Below are 13527 nucleotides of genomic sequence, written 5' to 3'. Positions count from 1 at the left end.
ACATGCCTATTTTATAAAAATTATGGTCAAACTTATTTGTTTTTGGTAATTTTCTCTAACTTTTTAAGAGTTTTTGAAAATAAGAATTCGACGTAAGTCAATAACCATTAGGTTGGTGCTCTTCAGTCTTCACACATGCATACCGTTGCTCTAACCCAATTTTGTACTTTTCATACACAATATAATATAACAAAGAGCTAAAGGACACGTCAAGTACACTTCTATGACTTTTTATCTCCTTATTTATGTGCCCAATCTTTAACTGTTATTTCCATCAACCAGGAAATGGAATCCTCTACAGTGATTCTGTATCCGTCTCCGATAATCGGCCATCTAGTTTCGATGGTCGAGATTGGTAAACTCATTAACACCCACCACCTGTCACTCAGCGTTAACATTTTAATAATCCCGGCACCATACGAAACAGACTCCACTGATAAATACATCAGTACTGTCAATGCCACCACCCCGTCCATAAAGTTCCACTACCTCCCCCATACCCCTATTCCCCAAGGCTTCTCTACTGATATCCTAGACCTTGCTTTCGGGATCCCCGAGCTTTACAACCCGGTCGTGCATGATACCCTCGTAACCATCTCCCAAAAATCAACCATCAAAGGTGTCATCTTTGATAACTTTACACACGCAGCGTTTCAAGTCACTAAAAGTCTTGATTTACCCACTTATTACTTCCACACGAGTGCTGCTTCTGACCTTTGTGTGTTGTTACATTTTACTACTATCCATAAAACAACATCTGAAAGCATTAAAGATCTAAACATCATGTTTAATATTCCTGGGACGCCTCAGATACATTCTTCCTACATGCCCGAGGCTATGTTTGATCGCGAAAGTAACCATTACAAATATTTTTTAAAAGCTTCTAGTAACATAGCAAAATGTTCGGGCATTATCGTAAACAGCTTCTCCGAGTTGGAGGAAAGGGCTGTCCAAGCTCTCCAGGATGGTAAATCCATCACTGACGGTCCAAGTCCGCCTGTATATCTTGTCGGGCCTTTGATCGCCAGTAGCAATGAACTGAATGCTGATGAAAACGAGTGTTTTAAATGGCTTAATACACAGCCTAGTAAAAGTGTGGTATTTTTATGCTTTGGGAGTTTGGGCGTGTTTAAAAAGGAACAATTGGTGGAAATAGCTGTCGGATTAGAGAAAAGCGGGCAAAGATTTTTGTGGGTGGTGCATAAGAGTTTAGGTAGTAAAGAGTTTGATCTTGATGAGATTCTTCCGGAAGGGTTTTTAACCCGGACTAAGGATAAGGGTCTGGTGGTGAAGAACTGGGCGCCTCAGCCGGCGATACTTGGTCACAAGTCTGTGGGTGGATTTGTGAGTCATTGTGGGTGGAACTCGTCTCTTGAGGCAGTGGTTAGTGGGGTGCCAATGGTGGCATGGCCGTTGTACGCAGAGCAGAAGATGAATAGAGTGTTTATGGTTGAGGAAATGAAGGTGGCGCTATGGTTGGCTATGTCGGTGGATGGGTTTGTGAGTGCCAAGGCCGTTGAGGAGACGGTTAGGCAGTTAATGGATGGTGAGGAAGGGAAAGTGGTGAGAGAACGAGTTTCAAAGATGAGTGAAAGGGCAAAGGCTGTAGTGGAGGACAGCGGTTGCTCTCGTGTTGATTTCTTGAAATTAACTCGACCATGGACCGACCTGTGACTCGGTGACCGATACTGTTGATCATTGCGTAACTTTAAATAATAATGTATTCTTTTCGTACCTTTAAATTAGATGTTTGGTCTGTTGCGGAAGTAGAAGTTATCCTTGATCAATGATATTGTATTATTTTTTTAACGTTCTGAATTATTTAACATTGGAGACTGTTAAATATTCCATTGATGAGGAAAACACATAATTATGCTCGTGAGATCAGTGGCGAAGGTTGGACTAAGACACCGAGGTGGGCAGACTCAAAATGTATAAAAAATTTCACAAACGAAGGTGGCCGGGCTCAAATTTTCGGGGAAAAACAGCTAAATTTACACTACATATTAAAATTTTGCCCGAAAACGGCTAAATTTTACACTACGTATAAAAAATTTCGACATAACACGGCTAAATTTTACACTACGTATAAAAAATTGCGGCCGAAAACGACTAAATTTACACTACGTATAAAATTTTTCGGACGAAAACGAGTAAATTTACACTGCTGCGTCAAAAAATGGGGGGGGGGGGCCTTGGGAACCTTCGCCAGATAGTTAATAACCTAAAACTATGACCGCTAGGTTCTTTTCAGTTAAGTCAGTTGTGTTACCGAACCCCAACTAAAAGTATTATATAACAAAAAATCAAAAAAAGAAACATATGTTAATCAATCATATGGTTTGGATTTGTTGATACTCCGTTCTGATTCACTAAACCGGTTTTTGTAATGGTCCTTATTTAAAAATATTAATAATTCAAATAGTATAACTAAAAAAGCCCATTATTTATTTGTGAGATACAGAAGTGACGGGAGAGAGGGTGTTAAGATTTGGTAGCCTGTGTGCTCTAAAACATGGACACAATTGCTCTGCAACAAAATCGTGTACTTTAGCTCGTGTCACGCACAACTTTTATGACTTTTGAATTTTTGATCACCTTATTTATTGGACAACTCTGTAAGCAGCTATTTTCATTAAACACAACCACTAGTAATGGCCCCCTCTACGGTGATTTTGTATCCGTCTCCGATAGTCGGCCATCTAGTTTCGATGGTCGAGATTGGTAAACTCATCCACACCCACCACCCGTCACTCTCCGTTATTATTCTAATAATCCCTGCACCATATGAAACAGGCTCCCCTGATAAATATATCAGCACCGTCAGCAGCACCACGTCCATCAAGTTCCAACACCTACCCCGCACCCCTATTCCCCCCAACATCTCTCCTACTGGTCATTACTTAAGACCTTGCTTTCGGTATCCCCGAGCTTTACAACCCGGTCTTGCATGACACCCTCGTAACCATCTCCCACAAATCAACCATCAAAGGTTTCATCTTTGATAACTTCACAAACGCAGCGTTTCAAGTCGCTAAAAGTCTTGATTTACCCACTTATTACTTCAACACGAGTGCGGCTTCTGACCTTTGTGTGTTGTTACATTTTACTACCATCCATAAAACAACAACTGAAAGCATTAAAGATTTAAACATCATGTTTGATATTCCTGGGACGCCTCAGATACATTCTTCCTACATGCCCACGGCTATGTTTGATCGCGAAAGTAACCATTACAAAAATTTCTTAAAAGCTTCTAGTTACGCTGCGAAATGTTCGGGCATTATCGTAAACAGCTTCTCCGAATTGGAGGAAAGGGCTGTCCAAGCTCTTCGGGATGGTAAATGCATCACTGACGGTCCAAGTCCGCCTGTTTATCTTAGCGGGCCTTTGATCGCTGGTGGCAATGCTAACGATGCGGATGAAAACGAGTATTTAAAATGGCTGAATACACAGCCTAGTAAAAGTGTAGTGTTTTTATGCTTTGGGAGTTTGGGCGTGTTTAAAAAGGAACAATTGGTGGAAATAGCGGTTGGATTAGAGAAAAGCGGGCAAAGATTTTTGTGGGTGGTGCGTAAGAGTTTAGACGGTAAAGAGTTTGATCTTGATGAGATTCTTCCGGAGGGGTTTTTAACTCGGACTAAGGATAAGGGTCTGGTGGTAAAGAATTGGGCGCCTCAGCCGGAGATACTTCGTCACGAGTCTGTGGGTGGATTTGTGAGTCATTGTGGGTGGAACTCTTCGCTTGAGTCAGTGGTTTGTGGTGTGCCGATGGTGGCATGGCCACTGTACGCGGAGCAGAAGATGAATAGGGTGTATTTGGTTGAGGAAATAAAGGTGGCGCTATGGTTGCCTATGTCGGCGGATGGGTTTGTGAGTGCCAAGGCGGTGGAGGAGACGGCTAGGCAGTTAATGGACGGTGAGGAAGGGAAAGTAGTGAGAGAACAAGTTTCGAAGATGAGTAGAAGGGCAAAGGCTGCAGTGGAAGACGGTGGTAGCTCTCGTGTTGAATTTTTGAAATTAACTCGATTGTGGATCAACATGTGACTCGATGATCGGTATTGTTGATCATTGCGTAACTTTAAATAATAATGTATTCTTTTCGTAACTTAAAATAAGAATAGAAATTTGGCAATCTTTAAAAGAAGAAGGGTATCGATTAATCAACTCAAAGAAGACATCAAAAGACATAGTTTTCTTTGGATAAAAAATAGAGGGGAAATGATGGAGTTAGATTGGGAGAAATGGTGTTTGTTTTCTTTTTAAAAAATGTAATGTAATGATGTAAAAGTTATGGGTGTGTAGGTTATATCTTGTCTAGCTTCTTGCTAGCTTTGTTCACATTCATTCAATAAAATTAGCTGTTAAAAAAAAAGTTAGGCAGCTCATGTGGTCTTAAAGAAACATGGACACAATTGGTCAACAACAAATCGTAAACATTGGCTCGTGTCACGTACATCTTTAATGACTTTTTGAGTTTTGGTCCCCTTGTTTATTGGACAGCTCAATTCATTAAGCTGCTATTTTCATCAAACACAGTTACTAAAAATGAAATCAGGAAGACAAGGCTGATTGATTATTTCATAATAATGCATTAAAGTATCCAGAGAATGAAATACATCCGTTAGAACCTTAAGGTAAACTCATGGACTCACACTAATAATATTCATGGGCGGCTCCACCTACTAAATGGGTGGTTCCTATCTAAGCTTGGAAATAATGATATATTATTATATAGTATAAAGAACAACTTTGGTGCCGCCATGACCCTATTGGGTCACTTGATGGCACCTTAGTGGTCGACAACTTTTTTTTTTTCTTGTTTTTTAGTTCTAGTACAGTAACGAATGTAACGTAAAAATCAATCAAATGTCGGTTTTGTGTGTGTGTGTATTTTGTTTGTTTCAATACCATAAAGATTGTGAAAGAAAGCAACTGAATTCGTGTAGACTCGCCACATTTTTTTAGTTCCAGTATTGTAACAAACGAAACAAAACCCGACCGAATGCAAAATTTGTTTTAGTTCCGATATCATAACAAACATGGTGGAGACCGACCGAAATTGCATACACACACCGCCTCAACGGATGGGATCAACAACACTCGGGTTTTATCAACACCCGAATTTTACAGGCTGACGCCACCCCATTAGTCCACCTCAATTTTGTATATTTTTTTGTTTTATTTTTAGTTTAGTTCCGATACCACAATGCACGTAACTGAAACCGACGGAATTCGTGTCGACTTACTGCTTCAACGCTTGCGTTTTAACATTACACGTGTTTTACCGACCTGCTCCGACGCAACACGTTGGACGAAACACTAGTTATTATATAAAAAATAATAGAGTGAATCGTTTTATAAATTAGAAAGAAACCATCCTAACTAGAATATAAGCTATTGGTTTGTTTATAAGTCTCTAAGTTAGTTAATTGAATGTCATGGGTTTAAATATGTTTAACACTACTTTTTTTTACAGTCTTTTATAGTTTAAATCCGTTTTACATTACTTTTATTTATTTTTCTTTTCTATGCAGTTTTTTATGATTTCATAAACCAAAACTCTTAAACAAAGATCCTAGGAGTGTTCTTCGTGCTCGTTTTTCGGGTTTCGGGTTTTTCGGGTAGGGTTCTTCGGGTTTCAAAGTTTTAAATCTTGACCCGAAACCCAACCCAAATCTTTCACGGGTTTTTCGGGTTTTTTCGGGTTGGGTTAATTGGGTTCCAAGTATCCCAGTCCTAGGAAAAAAAACACAAAACCAAATTTTTTTTAAAACTACAATCCTAAAATTAAAACAACATATTCTTCTTTGCTTATAACATAAATAATCAGATAATAAACTAACCTAACTTGATACAACAATTCAAAAGAAGATTAAAACTAACTCGAACCATAATCGTATTCAATATGGCATGTTTGGTTGTTCGATTACGGTTGCTATTAGTAATAAACGGAAAACAGAAATTAAATAAGCAATCGATCCATAATAGTTATAATGACAATAGTCGATTAGAGTCAAATTCTGATAGCTTTAGTGGCTAAGACTTAGCTTATTATACATATATATATATATATATATATATATATATATAATTTCAAAACTAAAAGTTGATTCGGGTTTTTCGGGTTGACCCAAATCTTAAAAATCAAACCCAAGAACCAAGCCAAGTTACTTCGGCTCGGGTTCGGGTTAGTCTTTTCTCGAGTTCGGGTTCTTCGAGTCGGGTTAGTTCGGGTTCGAGTTCTCCCTCTCCACCATGATTACGCAGGCACCACACATCCTTCCTTCGATAGTCTGGGTATCCGGTGAACGATCGTATTTATATAATGCAACGATTTCAAAAGTTTTAGACTCGTAGAGAAAAAAACTATATATATATATATATATATTTAAGGAAAATTGGATTTTAATAATCCCAACTTAATGCAGTTGGCCGACAATAATCCCAACTTTGAAAATAGCCGTCACTGGTCCCAACTTTCACGCTATTTGTTTTCATTGGACCACCGTTAAAAAAAATTAATGACGTTAAGTTTTTTCCAAGTTTTAAATTGATGTTTTAGGGCTTTTGATTGGAATGAGAATACGAGACGATTGATGTAAAACTTAACTCGAAACGACGCTTCAAACAACTTGATTTTTGCTAATTAATAGTTTAAACACCGGAACTGAAGCATCCTTTAGTCGTTTGGACCACTGATTGGAGGTAAGCTTTACATCAATCGACTCGTATCCTCATTCCGATCAAAAGCCCTAAAATATCAGTTTGAAATTTGAAAAAAACTAAACGTCCGTTAAGTTTTTTTTAACGGAGGTTCAATGAAAACAAATAGTGTGAAAGTTGGGACCATTGACAGCTATATTCAAAGTTGGGATTATTATCGGCCAACTGCATTAATTGGGATTATTAAAATCCAATTTGCCTATTTTTAATTCGTAAAGACCATTGTATTTATATTATGTGTTTTTAATTTTGAATGACAGTGTCATTTTTATTATTTTATCTTGTTTGTATTATGTGATGAACCAACCTGTAATATTTATATCTGATTCCAAATCGGTATCGGTACCGAATACGATCATCCCTATCCCTATTATGTAACCATCTCCCACAATCGACCACCCTGTTTCGCTGGTAGAGATCGGAAAACTCATCCACACCTACCACCCTTCACTCTCCGTTATTATTATAATAATCCCTGCACCATAAGGGTGTTCAGTATTCGAATATGACTCGAATAACTTAATATTCGATTCGACTCGCATTCGAATTTGACGGTTCAAATTCGATTTTCTCATTCAAATTTGACGGTTCGAATTCGATTTTCTTATTCGAATTTTCGAATTCGATTCGATTCGAACTCGATTCTAGTAATCAAATTTCAAATCAAACACGGATTTATGATTATAAATTCGTATTCCATACTAAATTCGATTCAAATTATACATTTTACTTTTATTATATATACATACATAAGTATGGAAAGATAAACTATACAAATCTTTTGAGTTATAGAGATTTAAATAGAAAGTCCATTATTTTGGTTGTTAATTAATGTAATTAGACATTGATAACTTCAAATGATTTATTTATTTTATAGACTTTTGTTATTAAAAAACTCAAATTTAGAGTGGTTTTGAAATTGAAATATATTTTTTAACTGAATTCGAATTGATTTGAACTTCAATTTCGAATCGAATCGAATTTCGAATAAGTTATTCTGAATTCGAATCGAATTTGTCGAACCTATTTCGTATTCGAATCCAACTTCAAAATTTCAAAATTCGAATAATTCGATTTGAATATTCGAAATTCGATTCGTTGAACACCACTACCGCACCATACGAAAGTGGCTCCACTGATAAATACATATCATTGTGTACACCACCACCAACACCACCACCACCACCACCACCACGTCCATCATGTTCCAACACCTCCCATGCACCCCTCTTCCCCGGGCTTCTTGACTGAATTCATAGATCTTGCTTTCGAGATCCCTAAGCATTACAGCCCATCTTTCATGAGACCATCGTAACCATCACCCAACAATCAACCATCAAAGCGGTGATCCTTGATTTGATTTCTTTTCAAATGCAGCTTTTCAAGTTTTGTTTTGAAAAGTCTAGTATACCCACTCACTATTTCCAGATGGGTGCCGCTTTCAACCTCTGCGTGATGTTGTATTTTGCCGACTATCCACACCACAACCTCTAAAACCATTAAAGATCTAAATATGTTCTTTGATATTCCATGAGTGCCTCAGATTCGTACTTCCTGCATGCCCACGACTGCCTTTGAACACGAAAGTAACTCGTACAAAAACCTATTCAAAACTTCTTAGTAACATGGCGAAATCTTTAGGCGTCTGTTAAACAACTTTTTAGAGTTAGAGGAAAGGGCAGCTCAACCTCTGAGGGATTGTCATGTTAAACAAATTTAGGCGAAAGTAATTTTATGCTTTGGGAGTTTGGGCGTGTTTAAAAAGGAACAATTGGTGGAAATAGCTGTGAGATTAGAGAAAAGCGGGCAAAGATTTTTGTGGGTGGTGCGTAACCCGATTTTAGGCGGGAAAGAGTTCGATCTTGATGAGATTCTTCTGGAAGGGTTTTTAGCCCGGACGAAGGATAAGGGTCTGGTGAGGAAGAACTGGGCACCTCAGAGCTTTCTCATCAGTCGGTGGGTGGATTTGTGAGTCATTGTGGGTGGAACTCATCTCTTGAGGCGGTGGTTAGTGGCGTGCCAATGGTGGCATGGCCGTTGCACGCTGAACAAAAGTTGAATAGGGTGTTTTTGGTTGAGGAAATAAAGGTGGCATTATGGTTGGCAATGTCCGAGGATGGGTTTGTGACCAGAGAGGCGATGGAGGAGACGGTTAGGCAGTTAATGGATGGTGAGGAAAGGAGGTTGGTCAGAGAACGGATTTTGGAGATGAGTGAAAAGGCAAAGGTTACGACGGAGGACCACGGTTCCTCTCGAGTTGATTTCTTGAAATTAACTCGAACATGGACTGACCTCTTACTCAAGGACTCATGTTTCCATATGAGCGTTGCTCGTTGTGTAATTTTTTATTATTATAATAAATTATTATGTATCTTTTTTGTAATTTTATACGAACTATTTACACCTCTGGTGAGATTATTTTAACCTTGACCTTTTTACGTTATTGTTATTAGGTTACGTGTACATAAACCTTGCAATTTACTTTTGTGCAAAAGGAGTTTTGACTAAGCAACATCTTTTAAATGGCTAAGTGTTATATTTTATACGGATTAAACCCTGATCTTATATTCTATTGACCACCTTACATGTATTAGGGTGTGTTAGTTAATTTGTAAATGAATTAATATTTTAGAGTAAAACCTTTTCTTTTTCTAATTGGAAATCACCTCTAATTTAGTTTTCAATGGTCCACTATTTTTTAGGGGCAATTTCATAAAATAGTAACCAAGTTTTAAAAGTGTTTCAATTAGGTCACTCAACTTTCAAAAAGTGTTTCAATTAAGTCACTCAAATTTCATATTTTGTTAAATTAAAGGATTTAACATGTTTTTTAGCGTTTTTCTTTTTTGTTTCACATTGGAAATCTTTTTATCTTTTTTTTATGTTAACGTTGAGTGGCGACGTGGATTTTATTTTTTATTTTTGAATTTTAATATAATTAACGTTTTTTTAATTTTTTTAAAATATAATTACATATATTGCAAATTCCGACCCCCACATCTTATCCTCCATTTCTTTCTTGACGCACAATTGAGTTTAGAACTGCCCACTCCCATTAATCAAATTTTAAGCCCCCAATGTTTCATAGATATGTGACTATGGTCACCCAACGTTACTCACTTCTTGGTCACTTGTGCGATGGTGGAAGGCTTAATTTAATGGTGGGCTGGTGGCATCACCAAACACCACTTTAGATAGTCACTTGGTGATGAAGCCCCATTACACATGATGTTAGCTTCTCGGAGTTAGAAGAAAGGGTTGCTCAATCTCTCAGGGATGGTAAATTCATCACTGACTGTCCAAGTCTGTCTGTTTATCTCATTGCCTTTGAAGTACGCTAGTGGCAATGATGGGGATGCGATGTAAACGAGTGTTTAAAATGGTTGAAAACATAACATAGTAAAAGTGTAGTGTTTTTTTGCTTTGGCAGTTTGGGCGTGTTTAAAAAAGAACAATTGGCGGAAATAGTTGTCGGATTATAGAAAAGCGAGCAAAGATTTTTGTGGGTAACCCGAGTTTAGGTGGTAAAGAGTTTGATCTTGATGAGATTCTTCCGGAAGGGTTTTTATTATGTCCAGAGGATAAGGGTTTTGTGATGAAGAATAAGGTATCTCAGCTAGCAGTGCTTTCTCATGAGCTGGTAGGTGAATTTGTAAGTCATTGTGGGTGTAACTCGCCTCTTGAGGCAAGTTTGTGGTGTGCCAATGGTGGCAAAAGCTAAATAGGGTGTTTTTGGTTGTGGAAATAAATGTGGCATAATGGTTGGCAATGTCGGTGGATGGGTTTGTGACTTGAGAGGTAATGGACTAATGGAGGAGACGGTTAGGTAGTTAATGGACAATGAGGAAGGGAGATTGGTGAGAGAACGGGTTTTGGAGATATGTGGAAAGACAAAGGTTGCGGTGGAGGACCATGGTCCCTCTCGAGTTGATTTCTTGAAACTAACTCGACCATGGATCAACCTCTAACTTAGTAACTCATGTTTTTCTTGTGAGCATTGCTTGTTGTGTACTTTTTTATTATTATGTATCTTTTCCGTAACTTTATATTAACTATTTAATTGTTTGGTGGGATTTTTTAACCTAGACTTTTTACATTACTGTTATTAGTTTATGTGTAGCTAAACCTTGCAATATACTTGTGGAGTTGTCAGAAAGAACTTGACTTTGCAATGTTAAGATAAGCAAAAACTTGTGTAAGAGGTTCAAAGATACTATGTCGCAATAATTGATCATCACTAGATTTTCTTTGATTTATGAATAGACGAATTCCTATAGAATATTGCTTCATAGTTATTCTATCTTTGTGAATATTGAACCCATGACTAAGATATGATATTTTAATGGGAATCAAGGAATTCTTGAAGAGAAAAGATGGGGAATAATTTGATTCTTCTTTTATGGTTTAAATGAGTTCACAACAAAATTCCACATTTTGCCAATTTGAATGGTCGATCATACACCAAATTAAAATCGTTATCTTATGAACCCTATGAAGTAAAGAAATGTATATTCTTATAATGGTAATACTTTTTTTCCATGGCTCTTTTAACATTATGACTTTCATGTCAACTAGCCTAATGTATCGGTGTATATACATGGTGGCGTTTTCTCTTCTAAATTGAGTTTTGGTTCTAGTTTTAATGAGGATAAAGATGTACATATATGGGCATAATTAGTGGGTGTGTGTATTAGCTATTTTGAAAACAAATAAATCAAAAATGATTGTTAAGATGTTTCCTACATTACTCATAATATGTAGAAGTATCAACGTAATGTCATTCTTTATAGAGTAATTCGGTTTGAATGCTATGTGATAAAGAACATAATCCAGATTATGGAACTGGAAGACATGTAGAAGATCATAGCATGAGTAATTCGACAGATTTTGATTTTACCGTTTGTTTTGTCAACGAAAGCTTACAACTTTACATTATTACTTACATAGAGAATTCTCATTAGGCACTACTTCCGCCAATCAAACTTTAATGCCCAAAACGCGCTTGTGGCATTTAAGTTTACACGAACGTCGTAACATCTTTCATGTCCATGGTCGATGCGATATATCTTATGCTTTTACAAATGGTCAACACAACAGTTGGTTTAATTCCTTTTACTGATAAGTTCAAACCCATTACAAAAATCAGGCACCAGATTCTTAGACCATGCTTTTACCAAATATAATGTGGGAAGATGTTCAAGAAAGCGAATTCAGAATCAATTCGGCAATTTGTTGAATAATATGAAGAAGGACCCAAGTGGGCATGCTTTATCCTTATAAATTGTGCCTATCAGGTGTTTGTTATCATTCAAGATAAAGCTTGTATAGTATACACAGCCAAAAGTAAGCAAGCAATGTCTAGGCAGCTCATTTCCGGTGGTAGTCGGCAAACAATTGAGGCTGCACCACCGAGACTGATTCGCTTAGAGCGACGGCCAACCATGGAAAATAAGTTACCTACCATTAAAGAAGATGAGTGCATAAGTGGTGATCAAGGCAACCAGCTTCAAAACTTCCATGGAAATCGCCCTTCGAAACCCTTTATAGTACCAAACACTCTGCTTGTAATTAGTCGAGTTGTTAACTATCAATAAGGATGACAAACCTTTTTCCGCTCATAGTTTCTACTCGTTCGTCTTGAAGTATATGATCGTGTTTGTTTTTTCTTTCGTTATACGTTGCTTCTGTTGGAAGTAATTTCCGACTTAATAGGCCTGTCACGTGTTGGTGACCGGGTTGGATCTATTGGGCCTATGAGATTCATTAATATGTAATGGGTTTATGTGGTTACAATTAGGGTTTTATTATATTTGGTAATGTCTTGACTAGCAAGTTAGGTTAGTCTATATAAACCGGGTAATTGTTAGACATTAGAGAGGTGAGTTTGGTGTAACCGAGTTAGGGTTCATCAAGAGTCAAACCGAGTTAGGGTTTGAGGGTTTGTAATCAGTTTTTAGAGTGATATTTTCTAATTAATATAAACGAGAGTTATTCGTTTAGTTCGTGTGTTGATAATCGATACGGGACTTGAGCTTCAAAGCCTAAACTTTTCATAGTCGAAGTCATGACAATTTCGTAACACACTTTGGTAATTCATACATGCTGATTAGTGACGAAAAAACATGAGAAAAAGGGGTTTGTTCCTTTAATGCTTTTGTTTTGATTGTTTCATTTTGGCAGTTTAAAAATGGGTCAAGCATAGTCGTCTTCTATTTATTCGGTATAAGTCTCATAGGAATTCTGGTCTATTTCAAGTCGTTTCCTATAAATTACGTTTTAATTAGGAGGTGTCGAAACAAACATTTTTTTTATAGGCAAGAAGAAATTCATTCCATCAATAAAAACTAGCAAGAAGCTAGAAAACACATCAAAACATTAGTTTCTTTGTTATGATAAATATAAAAATTTGTAAACTTTAACTTTAGCTTTAACAAACCAATTCAACAAGCAATACGTGCATGTGCCTAGTCGTTTTATTTCACCTTTGTTGTAAGAGAAAAGCATTAGTAAAAGTTATGGCACACTTCCTTGTCTTACCAAAAGAAAAAGGAAGTGATAAATAAACTAGCGAGTTTACTTTTTAATTCATACATATAATCAAGCCTTTTATACTACTAAACACAAAGTGCCTATATTGCTATACCTTAACAAAATATACAACAAACGTAACCAGTGAATCTCCCCCCCCCCCCACCACCACCACACACACACACACAAATATTGGTAGAATTTGAAGAGCATGTGACGTAGGCAAGCTTTATCTCTATCTATGAGGATATAGATACTGCTTCGAGAGACACC

At 37.2% G+C, this 13527-nt stretch overlaps 2 pseudogenes; both read left to right on the top strand.

Annotated features, from left to right (window-relative positions):
* The first annotated feature begins 263 nt into the window (after positions 1-263).
* On the top strand, positions 264-1762 carry LOC143632780 (UDP-glycosyltransferase 88B1 pseudogene; annotated as a pseudogene).
* An 885-nt stretch (positions 1763-2647) lies between these two features.
* Positions 2648-4108, top strand: LOC143632856 (UDP-glycosyltransferase 88B1 pseudogene; annotated as a pseudogene).
* The last annotated feature ends 9419 nt before the right edge of the window (positions 4109-13527 follow it).

Source organism: Bidens hawaiensis, unplaced genomic scaffold (genome assembly GCF_021521415.1).
Source record: "Bidens hawaiensis isolate Kalapana, Puna unplaced genomic scaffold, B.hawaiensis_p1.1 tig00006534_1, whole genome shotgun sequence".
NCBI classification, from domain to species: Eukaryota; Viridiplantae; Streptophyta; class Magnoliopsida; order Asterales; family Asteraceae; genus Bidens; species Bidens hawaiensis.
Note: the sequence above shows the minus strand (reverse complement) of the source record. Positions and strands in the feature narration are given on the sequence as shown.